The sequence below is a fragment of the Mesoplodon mirus genome (genome assembly GCF_964341445.2).
Source record: "Mesoplodon mirus genome assembly, chromosome: 9".
NCBI classification, from domain to species: Eukaryota; Metazoa; Chordata; class Mammalia; order Artiodactyla; family Ziphiidae; genus Mesoplodon; species Mesoplodon mirus.
Window position 1 is genome coordinate 60,942,596 of NC_138985.1, and position 18,069 is coordinate 60,960,664.

The window sequence follows — 18,069 nt, forward strand, 5'->3', positions numbered from 1 at the left end:
CTTAATTAAAAAAAAAAACCCAGCTGAACTAAATCAGATGGGCATTTTAACTGATGGGCCACCACGGAAGCAGCTAACACGGCTAGAGAAAGTCATCATGTTCTTCAACACTTTAATGCTTGAATACATGTTTAAAATCTATCCCAATCTTGATTTCATCTCCAAACTAGAATGCAGCATATGAAAAGGCTAAAAGGTAAAGATAGTAAAAGTTGAAAACAATGTTTTTTTCTTTTTTAACACCTTTATTGGAGTATCATTGCTTTACAATGGTGTGTTAGTTTCTGCTTTATAACAAAGTGAATCAGCTATACGTATACATATATCCCCATATCTCCTCCCTCTTGCATCTCCCTCCCACCCCCCAATCCCACACCTCTAGGTGGTCACAAAGCACCGAGCTGATCTCCCTGTGCTATGCGGCTGCTTCCCACTAGCTATCGGTTTTACATTTGGTAGTGTATATATGTCCATGCCACTCTCTCACTTTATTTTGTTTACATTACTCCACTAAACCCTGATTCCCTTCTCAACTTCATTCATTCTCTTACTGCATAGTCTGCCCCCCTCTCTCATTTTATTTTAGTCTCTCTGACTTTTGCTCCTTGTTTTCCACTTTACGTTCTAACTCTTTCATTCTCCCTGTATTCTGGAGACTTTTTCTTTTTAAGTAATTTTATGGCCTCTAGCTTGCCTGTAAAGCAAGATAACTTTATTATGCTGTTTAGAGAAAACACAACTCTGAAATTGCTTTTAAAGTTTTTTTTCTTGTGAAAAGTTTCCACATCCTTATTTAAGAAGGCAGGAAAACAGAAAGTATCTAAGAAAACACCATGATTCACTTTGTTATGTTAAAGTAAACATATGAAGTGTCTGAGTAATATGTATAAGATGATTCCATATCGGAAAGAAATGTATGTGTATGAATAGATATAGATACAAATATACATACAGACATAGATATAGATATTTGTATGTGTATGTATGAGCACATAGAAAGGTATAGAAGGAAACACACCAAAGTGTTAACATAAGATACCACCAGATATGTAGAACTGAACGGATAAAGGGTAAGATCACTTATTTTTTACATATCCTTATATTGTTTGAATTGTATAATAAACATGTCTGATAACATAATTTTTGAAAATACTGAAGTTGGAAAGTATGCATAATAAATTAAGCTCTTTCAAGTTTTTGGAACAAACAAAAAACTTTTAATTAAATATTAAGCATCAACTCTGTCCTATTAGTGTGTCTCAACTACTAAGCATAGGTTGAATTTTAATTAAATCACATAAGAAGGATATCATCACACCTTTTAGCATACCACAAAATTGCTGAAGATATCTTTAAAAGACTTAAGGCAGAGTCCTCTAGTCATGATCAAAAACTAACAATTTATCACAAGATTAGATGCACTGATGTGTTTCACTCAATTTTCACTCAAGAGTTCACGTGTTTCTCTCACAGATGTGAAAGCAAGAGGCAATAGATGTGATATGGATACAGAACCACCCACACCACTGAGGCAACTGAATTATAACTATAAAATATAAACACATGAACCTGAGGAGTCAATGAACCCTAAACACAAGAAATACAAAGAAAATAACGTGTAGGTACATCAAAATCAAGTTGCTTAAAACCAGTGATAAAGAGAATATCTTAAAAGGGAGCCAGAGGGAAAAAAGTACTTTAAAAGATAAGTAAGACAGCAAATATTTGGAAACTAAGCAATACAAAAGGGGAATTAGAAAGTATCTTGAACTAAATGAAAATAGTTAAACAGAATATCAAAATGGCAGATACAGCTTAAATAGTACTTTAGCTGTAGAAAAACTTATAATGGTAAATGCATACAGTGGAAAAAAATTCAAATCAATAAGATTACACCTTAAAATACTAGTAGAAAAAGAAGAGAAATTAAAACCTAAAATAAGCAGAGAATTAAAATGATGAAAAAGTATCATTATGGAAATAAATGAAATAGAAAATGAAAAACAATAAAGAAAATCAATAAAACTGAAAGCTAGTTTTCAGAGAAGATTAAAAAAAACTGGATACACCTTTAGCCAGACAGATAAGAGCAGAAAGGTAAAGAACTTATATTGCCAATAACAGATATGAGAGAGATGACATCACTACAGATTCTACAGATATCATCAACAACTTTATGCCAATAAGTTCAGCAACTTAGATGAAGCAAATTCCTTGAAAGATGAAAACAACCCAAGCTCACTTGAGAAGAAATAGATAAGTTGAATAGGCCTATGTCTATTAAAGAAATTTAAAGTGTAACCAAAAATGTTATCACAAAGAAAATGTCAGGGCCAGACAACATTACTGGTGAAGTAAACCAAACATTTAAGGGAAAAAATAACATCAATTCCACAGAAATGCTTCCAAAATATTGAAGAGAAGGGGATACTTCCCCACTCACTATATGAAGCCAGCATCATTCCAACACCAAAACCAGACAAAAGCATTAGAAGAAAACTACAGATCAATTTCTCTCATGAATAAAGATGCAAAAATTATTGACAATTTTTAAAACATTGAATCCAATAATATATAAAAAGGATAATAAATAATGAAAAAGTAGTATTAATCCCAGGAATGCAAGGTTGGCTTAACACTCTAAAATGTGTAATTCACCATTTTAGTATACAATGTCAGGCAATCTCTAAAATGGCTCCCAGTGATAGCCACTTCCAGATAGTCACATTCTTACTTAGTACACAGATCTTGAGTTTGGGCTCTATTTGTTGACTTATATCCAATAAACAGAATATAGCAGAAATCATGGGCTATCACTTCTGAGAAAAGATTATAAAAAAACTGTGTTTTCTGTGCTGGTACACTCTCAGTCCTATTCCCTTTCTCTTAGATCACTATCCCAAGCCAAAGCCAACTACCATGTTAGGAGGCAGCTCTGTGGAGAGGCACATTTATGGAAGGACTGAGGACTGCAAACAACCACAAGAGTTGAACCTTCAATGCAACCACAGCCCCAGCCTCCTGCTTGACTGGAACCTCGTACAACACTCTGAGCCACAGGCACCCAGCTAAGGCGCCCTGGATTCTAAACCCACAGTAACTGTTAAACTGAATGCCTTTCTCCTAAGTACAGGAACAAATCAAGGATGTCGACTCTCATTATGTAGACTCAACATTGTATTACAAGTTCTAGACAATGCCACAAGGCAAGAAAAAAGAAAAAAAAATCTACATTGGAAAGGAAGAAATAAAACCAACTTTATTCACAGAAGACATTATCATCTATGTTGAAAATCCAATGAAATCTACCCCCCCAAAAATACTAGAATTAATAAGCTTATCAAGGGTACAAGATATAAGATCAATATACAAAAAGCATTTGTATTTCCAGATACTAACAACGATCAGAAATTTAAATTTTAAAAACACGATTTACAACAGCTTCAAACCATATAAAATATTTAGTGATAAATCTGACAAAATATGTGCAATATTTGTACACAGAAGCTATAAAGTATGGCTGAGAAAAGGAAAAAAAAAACAAAGGAACCAATCAGAGACTTCCCTGGTGGCTCAGTGGTTAAGATTCTGCCTGCCAACGCAAGGGACACGGGTTTGAGCCCTGGTCCGGGAAGATTCCACATGTCGCGGAGCAACTAAGCCAGTGTGCCACAACTACTGAGGCTGTGCTCTAGAGCCCAAGAGCCACAACTACTGAGAGAAGCCACTGCAATGCGAAGCGCACACACTGCAATGAAGAGTAGCCCCCCTTGCTGCAACTAGAGAAAGCTTGTGCACAGCAATGAAGACTGAACACAACCAAAAATAAATAAAATAAAAATAAATTTATTTTAAAAAACCCAGCACTTTTGACACAAAAATAATAAACATATCTATTCATAAAATGCTATCATAAAAGTATTTTTAAACTACAAGTTCATTGTGATAGGCAGAATTCTACAATGACACCCAATGTCCAGCTTTTGAATATCCCCTCCCCTTTGAGAGTAAATATGTTGAGATATCACACCATGATTCTATTATGTGATATGGCAAATGGATGATTTACCCTGGGTGGGCCTGACCTAATCAGGTGAGTTCTTTAAAAGCAGAGCATTTTCTCTAGTTGACCGCAGAAGAGAAAGTCAGAGGTGTGATCTGGCTAGCCTGGAAGAAAGCCAACATTTCATGCTGTGACCTTCCTATGGGGGCCACATGGCACAGAAATGGGGGGCAGCCTCTAAAGGCTGAGAGTAGTCACTGGCTGACAACCCGCAGGAAAATAGGACCACTGTCCTACAGCCACAAGAAAATGAGTTCTGCCAACAGCTAGTGAGCTTGTAAGAGGATCCTGGGCCCCAGGTGAGACCAACACCTTGATTTCAGTCCAGTGAGACCTAGGGCAGAGAAACCAGCTATGCCATGCCTAGTCTTTTAAACTACAGAAACTGTGAGATAATAAGCTAGTAAGTACATGGTGATGTGTTACACACCAATTGAAAAGTAATACACTCACTTTACTGAAACTGGCTAAAAGCACTCTGATATTTGAGCAGAATGTTCTTAGGAACATGTTGCAGATACCACTTTCTGTATTTGATACACTGTATCAGATCCAGGATAGATAAGCAATGATTCTTAGGACTGCTATCAGTAAATGACCATATATTGAGAGCTTTCTGCACGACATAACTCCATCAGCACTATAAAGCCCACGAACAAATTCTCCACATAATTAAATTTATACGCAATTTATGGTCACCACTTCGCTTGGGTTTGTGTGAATAAAACCAGTATCAGGCCTGCTTTATGTAGGCATCTTCATCCAGGAAAGTCATCTAATCTTGAGTTTTCCACATAGGGCAAAGTGACTGTTCTGGAAAAGTTTCAAGTTTCCAATATTTGGGACAAACAACTTAAACATGATCTGGCCATCTCTGTTAACCACAAGCACATGTGGTTGTGCAGAAAGCACAGAAAGCAGACTCCAGGCCCTTCATAAGGCTATGGGGAAGCAGCCTCACTGACCTCATGGGCTTGTCAGACCCTGAAGAGAAGAGGGAGGGGTTGGGTGTGGGGAAGGATCCAGACAAGGTGAAGTACGAATGGCACTCATTCCCCTTAGCTGCAATCTCTGGCATACTATAGAATAAAATTATTGAAGTGCACAGGGTACGTGAAGAGAAGAGTGAGCTGACTAGAGTCCTAGCAATGAAAGAGGGTTCTAGAAGACAGATTATACACTGGTGCTACTCCCCAGTGCCCAGGTCTTCATTTGAATCTTTCCATCAACCTGTCAGCAATCTAAATAAACATTTCCCCTCCCCAAATAGAATATTTCTTCCTACAACAAGATGCTTGTGGTCGGTGCAGATACAATCTCATAATATAAGAAAACTAGAGGACAAAAGCATGTATGTCAAATTGGAAAAAAATCAGTAGGAACCCATAACCTCAAAGAGGCAGATTTTTTCAACCACCCAATAGTAGCCCTTTGATCCACTGCTAACTTTCATGTGTACCCCCAGTGCTTAGATTCTGGTCTATGTTCCAGTTCTCCACTATGAAAAAAGAGGAATCCTTGGAAGTAACCTGATTCCAGTTCACAGGGCAGGAAGCGCAAAACAGCTGTGAAATACCCAGCTGTTACCAGAAAACTAGGATCCTTTCAAAAATGTCAGTGGCAATGCTAGAAGGACAAAGGAATCTGGCTATAAGGATTCCTACTGGCCAAACTGTGATTACATATTTGAGCATCAAAAGGAAAATAAAATTATGGTTAAATGGAACAAGAGAGTTATTGAAAGACCCTGAGTTCATTATGATTTTGAGAAAGAAAAGTCAATATAAACGACAAATGGCAGTTATATGGAAGGATGAATATAAGAGGATATATAGTTGGTTTTCACACATAGAACTGTGAGTAAGCCAAGTAGTGCCAGAAAAAGTAGGAATTGCACCAAGAATAGGAATGATTGCTCAAAGCTTGTGGAGAGGGGGTCTACACAGCACAAGTGTAGAAAGAACAGCAACACGGATGTTCCACTAACAGACCAGGTCAATATAACACAGTAATAAACAAAGGGTATGTGATGTTGCCTAAGCAACATGTTACAAAGAATACATTTAGTGGAGAGACACCAGATTGTAAAGAAAATTTATTGTGAAGTCAATGTGGAATGCATTTTTTGGAAATAAGTTAAATTTTAGTAACTAAGTGAAATTTAACCCTTAAATAGAAAATTCAACTTGACTGCTAACCAATGACTCAGATCTGAATGAATCACTTTGGAAAAATCAACCAAGGTCCCAACAGTCTACAACTCAGATCCTGTAATCCCAGCTATTCGGAGAAGGCATTGTTTTACTTGTGGATTTGTAAAGATTACACAACTCCAAGAAGATTCAAAAATATTACTAGTGAAACCCCTGGAAGGAATCTACTAATTAGATCTATAACCCTAGGAAGGCATAAAAAGAAATATAGAAATAATATGAAATTAATTAAACCCACAGTGTTGGTGTTTTAAAATAGGATGAGTGTAAGTGTGGTAATATTATGTGCAATAATCATATTTGTACATGTTTTCTTTGTTTAAAGTATCTGAAATATGTTAAAATAATCAGTCACACTAAATTAGTATTTGAAATGAAGGGAATTTAATTAAGTCAGTCATCAGTGCTTAAGTAGACTGAGACAAATTGTTTTCCAAAATTACATTTGTTAGCTACATATATTTTTAGGGATGTGGGCACTAGCTGTGGATGTTCCAGGCACAGAATACTCTTGGACATGACATTCACCATCAGCTTTCACTGTCCTTTACACATAGTTTGTTAGTGCCCTCTGCACAGGGCACAACAAGCCATAGACTTCCTCCTGCACCAAGCCATGGACCAAGCCAGTCACAATAAACAGCTATAGTAGCAGTACTGCCTGAAAAGCACAGACATTACAGTATCAACGGGAAACAGGGTATGTTTTCTCTATGATGGCACTTTGTCACACTTCCTTGATCCATTTAGAAACTGAAGTGACAAAAGTTACAAAAGCAGGGATGTCTGATGGTACTTGAAAACAGATAAAAATAGGAAATCATCACAAATACCAACATAAACTTCTGTTCCTTTATTTTTTCCAGTAAATTCAACAGAACCTAAAATTTCAAACATGGTTAGAGATGCACCCACACATTTAGGTGTTCATCTGAATCAATTATTTTGGTTCACTCATCGTTAACAGGGGTCTGTACATTAGCTGGCAGACTCAAAACTCAGTAAAAATTGTTAGCAATTCAAACAGTGTTGGAGGCTCCAAAAGTCACAGTTTGACCTACAATTTTAGCTTGGAGCTATGTAAAATCCAGACAACTGTCCCCCAAACTCACAGCAGTGGATTTGAAAGAGCACAACTTAATTCAGTTAGGGTTGGCACTCATTTCCAGCGAATTCATTAGGGCTGAAAATTGTCCCTTTGAATCAACCATTTTCTGGTGATTGGCATTTCACTGGGTTCAGAGTGTGATCTTCTGTACGTCTTCACTGCACCCTCTTCATGAAGGCAAACACCATAACAGGAATTGGTTTAAGTCATGATCTTTTGCCATTCGTGAAAGGAATATCCATGACAGGCCAATGCAAAAACTGAAATCAGCAAAATGCTTGACACTGAAACAACCTCTTACAATTGTTTTCCCCTCATCTGTTACCCGATGAGGGCCTGACAGCTTTCTCTTACTCAATATCTTCTCTCAAAATCTGCTCCCAATTAAAAAGCCACCATCAGTCATTTACAAGTTTGTGAACACTTAAATCAGAGCATTACCTCTCCCTGGGTTATCTGAACTTTAAGCATTATAGCATTAAAAAGCTCCACACCTTATAAAAGAAATTCAGCTTTCAGGGGTAGGTGGACAAGGTGTTTTGGTAGGAGAGGTGAATGAAGGAGGCGAGGGTAGGAGAAATTTCTAATCCACTAGAATCATAACCCATGACAGCTGCCTTCATCTCTAACCTAAACCTGCAAGATCAAAAAGTATGGTGTCCTCTCTTTGGTTGTAGTCTTCTCTTTTCTCACCCGTGTGTGTGTGTGTCTGTGTGTGTACAGAGGTGGCAGTGTGAAGAGCTACATGGAACAAAAAAATAGAACGTGTTGCCTATGTGTATAAAGGGACATATGTCTGAATGTACTTTTACTTACAGCTATGTTTTATCAGAACGAACATCTTGCCTAAAATCACCTTCAGAACATCAGCGAATATACAGGCAAGCCTGCGGCCCATATTAAGCCAGAACTAAGTGACTCAGAACAAGTCACTTCCACTCTCTGGGTCTCAGTCTTTTCATCTGTAAAATGACAGAGCTGGAGTAAACAGCTCTTCAGGCCTTTCAAAACTCAACTGTTCTATTACAAACTCCAGGCAGCGGCTTACAGCTGGTAAATGATTTTAAATAGAGCATCTAGAGAGCTAAGACCAGACACATAAATTCACTTCTTTGTGCTTCCTTTTACTTCCCCTTTGCCTTAGGATTTTAGGGTTTAGAGAGGAGGCAGTCAGGTTCACACCATAAACACCTCTCCTGAGAGCTCCAGCCTCTGCGGGTGTTCCTTAACTCTAAAATCCTGGCATTGTCTCTCAGTGATGGCATCCTGGGCCTTTTGACTGAGGGATTATTCGTGAGCAGCATGGGGTAGCAGTCACACTGTGGGACGCTGGCAACACTAGTTCTGTCTACTAAACGCCAGCCATGCCCCTATGTCACTGTCACTGTCGCAACCAAAAAAGCCCTCACTAAGAACTACATCGTTTTTAGACTGTACCTCATAACCCGTCACTTAAATATACACTGTCTTATGTGCTTTCGTATAAGCTATTGTGGAGTTTGTTTTGATACGTTTGGTTTATATGCTGGGGTGGGAGGAGGTCTTTGTCTTGCTCTGTTTCTCACGTATTTGTATTTTCACAACCAGACTGTAAACACCAGAGCACAGAAACCACGTCTTCAATTTCTTTCACGTTCCCAAAGCTCAAGTGGCAGCACAAAAATGGGTGCTCTGGTAATATTTACTCAAAGATGGATTGTTTTCCTTATTATAAGCCTTCCCCTTTAACTAAACATGGGCCATTACAAAAATGACTCCTAAGAAACTATGTAACGATGAGGCACCTTCTGAGCCGAGATCTTTTCCAGTCAACAAAAAGGCTTCACCAGCTGTTCCCACTTACCAGAATTCAATGTCCACTACTGGGATTTAATTTTAAAATGCTTATTTTTCTACTGACTGGTTTCTTTGGGGTCTGACCTAATTTCATTCAATCCTGAATCCATCAGCTAATGGACACAGCTGAATGGAGAACTCTTGAGGACATCACATTCCTTTATGCCACTTCAGTGACTGTAGTTTTGTTACAACCTTACTGGGCTTCAGTGCTTATCACCAAGAGACTTGATGGTTGTTTTGCTGATTCTATTATGAAATATTTAGGTGGTCTTCCCAGGAGCTTAAACTTTAATATGCATTACTAAAATAATTTTATTTAGTTGCTTTCCCTTCTGTTATAATGAGACACTTGATTTAGATATAAGAGATACAGTTTGCTTAAAGGCTGGCATAGATAGATGCATGTATTTACTGACCTCTAGGTTCTTTATTTCACACTACTTCCACTAAAAAGTAACTAGCCCAGGGCTTCCCTGGTGGCGCAGTGGTTGAGAGTCCGCCTGCCGATGCAGGGGACACAGGTTCGTGCCCCGGTCTGGGAAGATCCCACAGGCCGCAGAGCGGCTGGGGCCCGTGAGCCGTGGCCACTGGGCCTGCGCGTCCGGAGCCTGTGCTCTGCAACGGGAGAGGCCACAATGGTGAGAGGCCCGCGTACCGCAAAAAATAAAAAAGAAAAAGAAAAAGTAACTAGCCCAAAAAGGTAAGGGAAGAAAGAAGAAGATATGTGAAATTTTCTCACTCCCACTTGACATCCATAATTATATGCTGATTAAAATTCCATGATTTCATAATGATAAATTTAACATGAAGTTTAATGAACACTCACAGTAAGGGTTGAAATGCCCTCTCTCTGTTGTTAGTTGTGGCCTATTTAGGTTTTTTGGAATGTAGTTATTTTGGGCGATCAGGATTTCATCAGGAATTATTCTTTAACCCCTGACTGCTTTTGGAGCGGCAGCACAGTCGTCACCCAGGATCACAGCCCTCACCTCACCTCAGTCCTACTGAGTCAGAACCTGCATTTAAACAAGATCCCAGGGGATTTGTATGCACACTGAAGTTTGAGGTGCAGTGCTCTAAACCTTATAATAATAATAGATTCTGCTACTACGGTCAAATAAAGAATTGAGATTGTGAAAGAGGCAAAATTTGTTTGTCTCTGGGTACAACATGAGTGATAATCATTTCAACATTCCTTGGGTAGCATTTTTGCTCAAACTTCCCACAAAAGATCACGGTAATTTCAGATAATTTTTAAATATAATTTTGAACTCTGAAATAAAATTTTCCAATAAGCTACCCCCAATATATTCAGGACTTTTTAAAAAGCAATGGGATTGGAGTGTGTGAGGAGTAGAGAAAGAAGACTATACATAGGTTATAATAACATATGTAACATTACTTCCTGCATAGAAACTTTTATTTGTTTCTAATACAGAAGCATTGTTTTACCATGGGCCACCATATCTATTAAAAAAATGACCACAAAATTATTCTAAGGCGAAGTGAACCCAGAATTTTGCTTTACTCTTTATTTACCAGAGTTTATGTAGTAGCTTTGAAAAAAACAAAATTCAAAGGAAGTCACTTCAGGATCCAGAAATGAAATTTTAAAAGGAACTTACATGCATGAAGAGTGCCATGTACTGTAAAACAGGTCCTTCCTTGGGCGGAAAAAAAAAGAAAAAGCCCTTTGCCTGTGAGGCATAACTGAACATTTCCCACCCTGGTCTGGACAAGGACCCGAACCACTACTCCCAAACAGAAGGACAGGGCAATTCTGTGGAATTCTGGGCCTCTTTCAGTCACTGCTTCCACTAAAAACTTACTAAATATCCCCAAGAAGTCAAGGGGAAAAAGAAGACAATGTGTGAATTTTCTCATTCTCACTTGACATCCATAATCATATGCTGGTTAAAATTTCATCATGGAAAAATGAGAGTCAGTATAGCAGTCATATCATATAGCCCAATGAACATACTGGGAGGTGAAATATTAGAATCGACATCTATATTACTTCCTCCCCTCTCATTTAGAGCCAGGGGGCTCAGAAATGGGGCTCATGACATGAGAATCCCCACACACAGTACAGGAGTAGCTTTGTTGAGATTCCACAAAGCAAAAGCCTATTCCAACCTACGAAATCCCCATAGCTGCAGTGGGGAACTGGAATCCCCATTCTCAACACAAAAGAAGACTCGAGCTACAGAAAGTGGCTCACACTGCATGGCTAATTAGTTTCTTCATCAAGACAACATTCCCTTATAGCTCTTGCTCTAGAAAAGAACAAGTCTGTTCCTGCAAATAGGGACTTTTCCCCCTCTCTCATAGAATTTACAGGTTTAAATATAGCTTTTCTTTTTATTAGGTTTTGTTATCGGTCCTATCTGAGAAGGAGAAACCAGGGTGTTTTCAAAGGACCCCACACCATGCAGAGGTACAAAATAACCTGGGAGGGGAGCTGACTGATATTAACTGGGGCAATTTTAAAACGTTGACTGTGTCAGAGCACTAATAACCAATAAACAGATCAGGCTGAACTCAGATTCACAGATGTTTAAAATCAATAACATGGTCCAGAATGCTTTCTGTACACATATGCTTAGCGTTTGAGGGCTTTTTTTTTTTTTTTTAACATCATGAGGACAAGAGAAACTGTCATATGTCTCAGAGGCTGTGCAAACAAGAGTCTCGGGTGCCTTCTGAATTCTGTTTTCTGTTCCTAGTTTCACTGCACCACCCACAGCTTCTTTGTACTAAAGTAGCCTAGTTCTTCCTTCATGTTTATGCCTTTCAAATATCTGTAGCTCACTGTTCTGTCCCTCATGTAAGATAAAGCATCCAGAAGGTAAAATAACATTAAAAAGTGGAAACTTGTAAAGAAGACACTACTGGAGGTTCTGACTGATCTGTTAAGACCTGAATTTCTTTCCCCTGGTAACCACATGAACAGCATTTAAAAATAAAGATTGTAAATATTTTTAAATTCCTTCCCCGAAGGAGAAATAAAATTGTGTACTCTCTTCGTACTCTGAAACAGATGGTTATATAAATAAATACAACTTATATCTCCTCACCTATAATAACCATCTTTTTAATAACATTTAACTGCATTACTAATGCTTGGAAAATAACTTAGTGATTAATGTCAAGAGTGATGTTAGAAAGTTTAAAACTTTAATAGTTTTATTCTAATAAAATAAATCTAGATGCAAACCCCACCAAAGAATTCAGAAAAATATAGGGCACCACTCAATATAGGATTGACTTTTGAAGCTCTTAAAATTTTCAGAGAATCATATATGGGTCACTAACCACACAGAGCTTATGAAGAGAAACACAGGGAACAAAGAACACGTGGGGAGAAAATGGCAGTATCTTTCAATGTAGCTTTAACAACTGGTCCACCTATTGTAAAGAGCTAAAATTTCAGTGATAATAAATTTGACAGAAATCCATTAATAATAAAGTCCTAACTGCTTCCATGAGGACTGGTTCTGTGAACCTTTCCTATGACTGAGAAAATTCAATAGTGAATCCTAACTGAGATATCCAAGGTGAACAGAGCAGAACAGTGGGATACACATACCCTGCTGTTTGTCTGCCACCTGAAAACAAACCCCAGTGCTTCCAGGAGCATTTCACAGTCATCTTTGTATCTTTAGCAAGATCTCATTTAGCTGTGGAATAAGCCACTGGGGCAAACTTGTATCAGTTGGGCCGAAGAGGAAGTCTATAGAACATATAATCCTTCCCAAACTTGCCAGATGATAACTAGAATACTGGAGCATTCTTTCACACCCTCCTTTTATCCACTCAAACCCAATAACATTAAGAAATTGTCATGTATGCTCAATAAACAAGCAAACTGGAGAAGAATCTTGGGCAAGATATAAGTTGATAGAAAAGAGAGATGGAAATTAAGGATTTCTAGATGACCATGACAATGATGATGATAGCTATTATCGAGCTCTTATTATATGAGTTACTATTAAAAATATTTTATAAGTAGTTTCTCAATTAATCTCTACAACAACCCCATGAGGTATTATTATTATCCCAATCTTACGGATGATTAAATTGAGGCACACAAGAGTTAAGTAACATGTCCAAGACCACACAGAGAATTCGCACAGGAAACGGGATTTATTCCAAGACTCTGACTACAAAGCCCAAGCTCTTGACCACCAGGCTGTCTTCCTTACATGTCCCCTGGGACTTACATCCTGCAAGAAATAAGGAAAGCAGAGACCTGATCTGCAACACTTCTCTCATTCTTTCTTCTCCTGATGCAAAAGAAAAGCATTTTTAAAACTGAGCAAAATCACTGCTCTGTGTTTTAAGGTTTTCTGACCCATCCTCCCTGCCTGCTCACCACTTCCAGCATGTAAATTTAACATGCTTTTGACTAATCTGACTCTCAATCAGCCTCATATCAAAAGTCAAGCCTGAACATCAAAGTATTAGGGGGTGGAGCAAGGGCAGAAAGCAAAAAGATTTCTTTAGAAGGACAGGCTGACGGGGAAGATGGGAAGTCTCAGGCATTAGACACTGCCATGTTGAATCTTCCTCTTCTCATATATGTTTGTGTTTCCTGAATATTATGTTAAAGGCACGGATATAAGCTGCTGATTGATCCCATCTAAGAATCATCAAATCAGTCACTGATAGATAGACAGACAGCTCTAGGGCCTTAACTTGGCTTTCTAAAAAGGATCTCTATCAGAAAACCATCTGGATCTAAAAGCAGCATCAGGAAGAAATATGAGAAAGAGAATGCTATATTGATGAAGCCAGGCTTACCTCATCCAATGGAAATCTGCTTAAGACGGCATCAAGCTAATACCCTCTCTCACTCCCCTCTAAGTCAGAGGATACCTGGGATTTGGGGGTTGAGTGTCCACTGAAAACAGCAGTGGGGAGTGAGAGAAGGCTTGCAGTGGGCGTCAGGAGACTGAGTGGAATCTCGCTCTCCAATTGGCCAAATGAAATGAAGATGAGCCAATTAAATAACACAATTGCTGAAAAACCTCCCAGTCCTAAGAGTCTCTGATTCTGCAAGAGGACTTCAACATGATCAGTCTTTGCTTATAAAGTTAGATAAAGTAAAAGACTAGAAGTAGAGTGGGTAAAATTTGAATGTTGATGACAAAAGCTACAGTCCAGCCTTCCATTGAATATTTCAGCTGATAGCTGCTTTCTATAAGCAAAGAATTGACATGAAAATCTAACTAGCCCAATTACCATGCTCAATGACTAGCCCATGTAAAGAATCCAAATGAATACATCCTTAGATCATTCCCTCAGTGCATTTCTATTCTTCATTCCTTGCCCTTCCCCCCAGGCTTTTATTTTTAGTATCTCTAAATTATCCGTATTTATTAGATGTCCATAGAGGTCCATATGGGAATTTGATTCAGTGAAATCATAAGGGGGGGTGGGGAACTGCTGTCTTTTCCATATAAAAAAATCAAGGCATACATTAAAAAGGAATGAAATTCTGATACATGGTACAACATGGATGAACCTTGAAAACATGCTGAATGAAATAAACCAAACAGAAAAGGACAAATACTGTATAATTCCACTTGATAAGATATGAGATACCAAGAAGAGGCAAATTCTTAGACCCAGAAAGTAGACTGGAGAGATTACCAGGGGCTGGGGAGACGGAGAATGGGGAGTTATCATTTAATGGACACAGAATTTCTATTAGGGATGATGAAAAGTTCTGCAAGTGGGCAGCGATGATGGTAGCCAAACACTGTGAATGTACTTATGCCAATAAATTATATACCTAAAAATGGTTAAAATGGAAAATTCTGTGTTATGTGTATTTTATACCACAATTTTTAAAATGGAAAGCATATAGTGTCTGTTTCACAATTGCCCAAAATGAAAAAAACTTGCCTCCAAATTCTTCTTGAAATATTTTAAAAATAAGTAGATTGTAAGTTTTATGAGGACAGGGACCAGCTCTGTTTTACTTACTGTTACACAGTAGTTACACTGTTACACAGTAGCCTCTCCATAAATGTTTGTTTAATAAATAAATGATTAAAAGAAAATAGAGGAAGGAGTCTCCTAAGGAGGAAAATATAAAAAGCATCAAATTTACTTATTCATGAGAAAGTATAATGGGGCATATTCCTGAGAAAAATACCAAAGCTACTACATCTAAGCTCCTTCAGGGAAGGGAGTGTATCTATTTCATCTATACTTCCTTCACAGCACATCTTATGATGTCTTAGTGTAGATGAGTGATAAATGTTTACAGAATGAGGAATAAAAACCTGACTGTAAAATCAATGTCATATTACCGCTCTACTACCCCTTTTTAAAAATTACTTACTTTTTGCAAATGTATAACTCCTTTTGTCACAGGGTGAAAAAAATAAACCTCACAGCTTACACAAAGTGAAGGTAAAAATATAAATAGCCAGAAACATCACTCTCAGGAAAAGAAACAGCAAACACACGGCACATCATCTTCTGAGTAGAAAAAAAAGTTTGTTTTTTTTAAGGAACAATTGAAGTATAGAAAAGAATAGTTTATAGTTCATCTTGATTTTTTAGGAAATAATAAATGGTCAAAATAAAAGAAAATTTGAACTCTCTTTGGAAGAAAATCCAAATATTCGTTCCCTAAAATCAATGTCCAACCTTTACAATAAATAGTTGAGTGAATACAGAAAAATATTTAAGCCTCCTTCACTCCTCCAAAAAAATTCTAGTGAACCCAAACATTATCAATATTTCTCTCAATTAGCCTATCAAGTAATCAGGTGTTCTTTCTTAAAAACACTTATTTCACAAAATTATATACAACTGGCTTGTGGCCAATATGCCACATCAAGTTACTGATGCTTTTCTCAACTAATATTCACTAGCTACATCATTTACATTTTACACGAAGTACTCAGTTCTAGTATACATAAGAAGAATATTTTTAAAGCAAAAATAGAAATCAAATGCTGACATCCTTAACATTCAGTATCTATATAATAGATGGATCCTTATAAACTCACCAGGACCACGTAACGTAGTAGTCTCACTTTGAACAGTATTAAAACATGTCCTTCAACTTCAGCCACCTCCAACCCCAACACAGTGTGCCCATTAACAAAGGAAATAAGGAATTCACCCTCTGCAGATATGAAGGTTTACATTTCTGTCTCCAGTTGTTATCTTCTCCACGAGCAGGTAAGCATCATTTTGGAGGAGCCTGTCTGCTGCCCCGGTCCTCCATGCATGCAGGAGTTCTCCATTAGCATACAAAACGCTAACAGTCCACTCTTAGAGTCAGCACTTCAAGCAGAACTGCACCAAGGATTATCACTTCCGTACATGAAAGCATAACCACTTCAGGTGTAATGATGCAAAATCCCAGCACACTGACCTCTGCCAGGCAGCACACACTTAAAGCAGGTGCATTTCTGTGCCAGAAGGGAGGGGGCGGGAGAAGCAGGGAGGAAGCCCCAGATCCCTAATATATTAGAGATGTTTATTGCACTCAGAGCCAGTCCAGCGAATTCATGGACATCAGTTTACCCAAATGAGAAAAGTCGTATCCCGTCCTTCACTGGCTTGACTCAGAGGGCATTCGGCCAAGCATAGCCAGGCAAAACAATCTGTCAGATCTCTTTAAGCTATAATAAATAAGACGAATCTCAGAAGAAATAAGATTCAGCTATGGCAAAGAAGCACAGTCGCAAACCTTTTCTTCATCTTATCGCTGCTACTGGTGTTTACAAACTACAAGCAGCAGCCTCGGGAACCTCAAGAGACTCTTCCGTGGGTAACCTCCTGTCATATCTTTAGTTTAAATAGCCCCTTGATCAATCTGTGACGTTTTGGGCAGTTAAATAGAAGGGGGTGAGTAAAATGACATGCACAAAATGAATCCTTTTCAAGTTGTAAATGAGTGAGTCAGGATTCAGTCTTGCTGAGATGCTCCAAATTAAAACCCCTGCTCTGATTTTAAGCATGCTCGGTCTTACCGTTTTGCTGTTGTCTCTCTCAGGCTTGAATCACCTGGAACTCTTTAACATGTCTCTAGCAATGTGTTTGCACCAGACCAGGCCCATACAGCAACTGAATTCACATCTTTCTGCACTAGCAAGCTGAAATGGTACGGCCGTACTACAACCAAGAAAGGGGGAAGCAAAAGCAAAAAAAAAAATTCACCCAGAAACCACCTACAGAAGCTAATCTCCATGGAATAAGACCAAATATGGTTCAGAAGAACACAAAGGACATGCTAACATTCAGTATCAATAGCTTTAACAGTTCAATTTTTTCCCAAAAGAATCTTTTTTTTTTTCCTCCAAACACGATGGACTTGCCTCTGGAGTTCCCAGGAAGGCAGTGTAACTGGGCTCTGCAGCAACATTGCAGCCAAAGTAACCATGCATATGCTGTCCAGGCAATTCACAACACACTGTCCCTTCAGAAAGATATTGATTTGTAATGCAGGGCTGCTTCAAAGAATACAGAATGGGAGCCAAACAGCTAATGGTGATTGCATAGGAGGAAAAACATTTAATCAAGGGGATGCACCTCATCATGCTCAATTCAATTTTTTAAAAGCACTGGTGAAAGCCAGTAAGTGTCTTGAGTGACAACCCCATTAAACAGTAATCTGAGGTCCTATAGAAGGCGAAGTTTAGGATACCATCATCCGTGCTGCAAAGCCACTAAAATGGTTTAATATGTCTATGTGCATAGATTTCTCATATGCAAATGGGGCATGATGAGAACTCTAAAATAACCATGCACCAAACACGTGAGGTTAAAAAAAAAAAAGCACAGGTGTAGCATTTACGGAACCAAAGTGATAACATACA

General features: G+C 38.2%; 1 protein-coding gene across 4 annotated transcripts in view; it reads right to left on the reverse strand.

Moving 5' to 3' along the window:
* The window catches only part of CDK14 (cyclin dependent kinase 14), a 597,668-nt gene that overhangs the window by 448,165 nt on the left and 131,434 nt on the right, over positions 1-18,069 (reverse strand). The window lies entirely within an intron of this gene.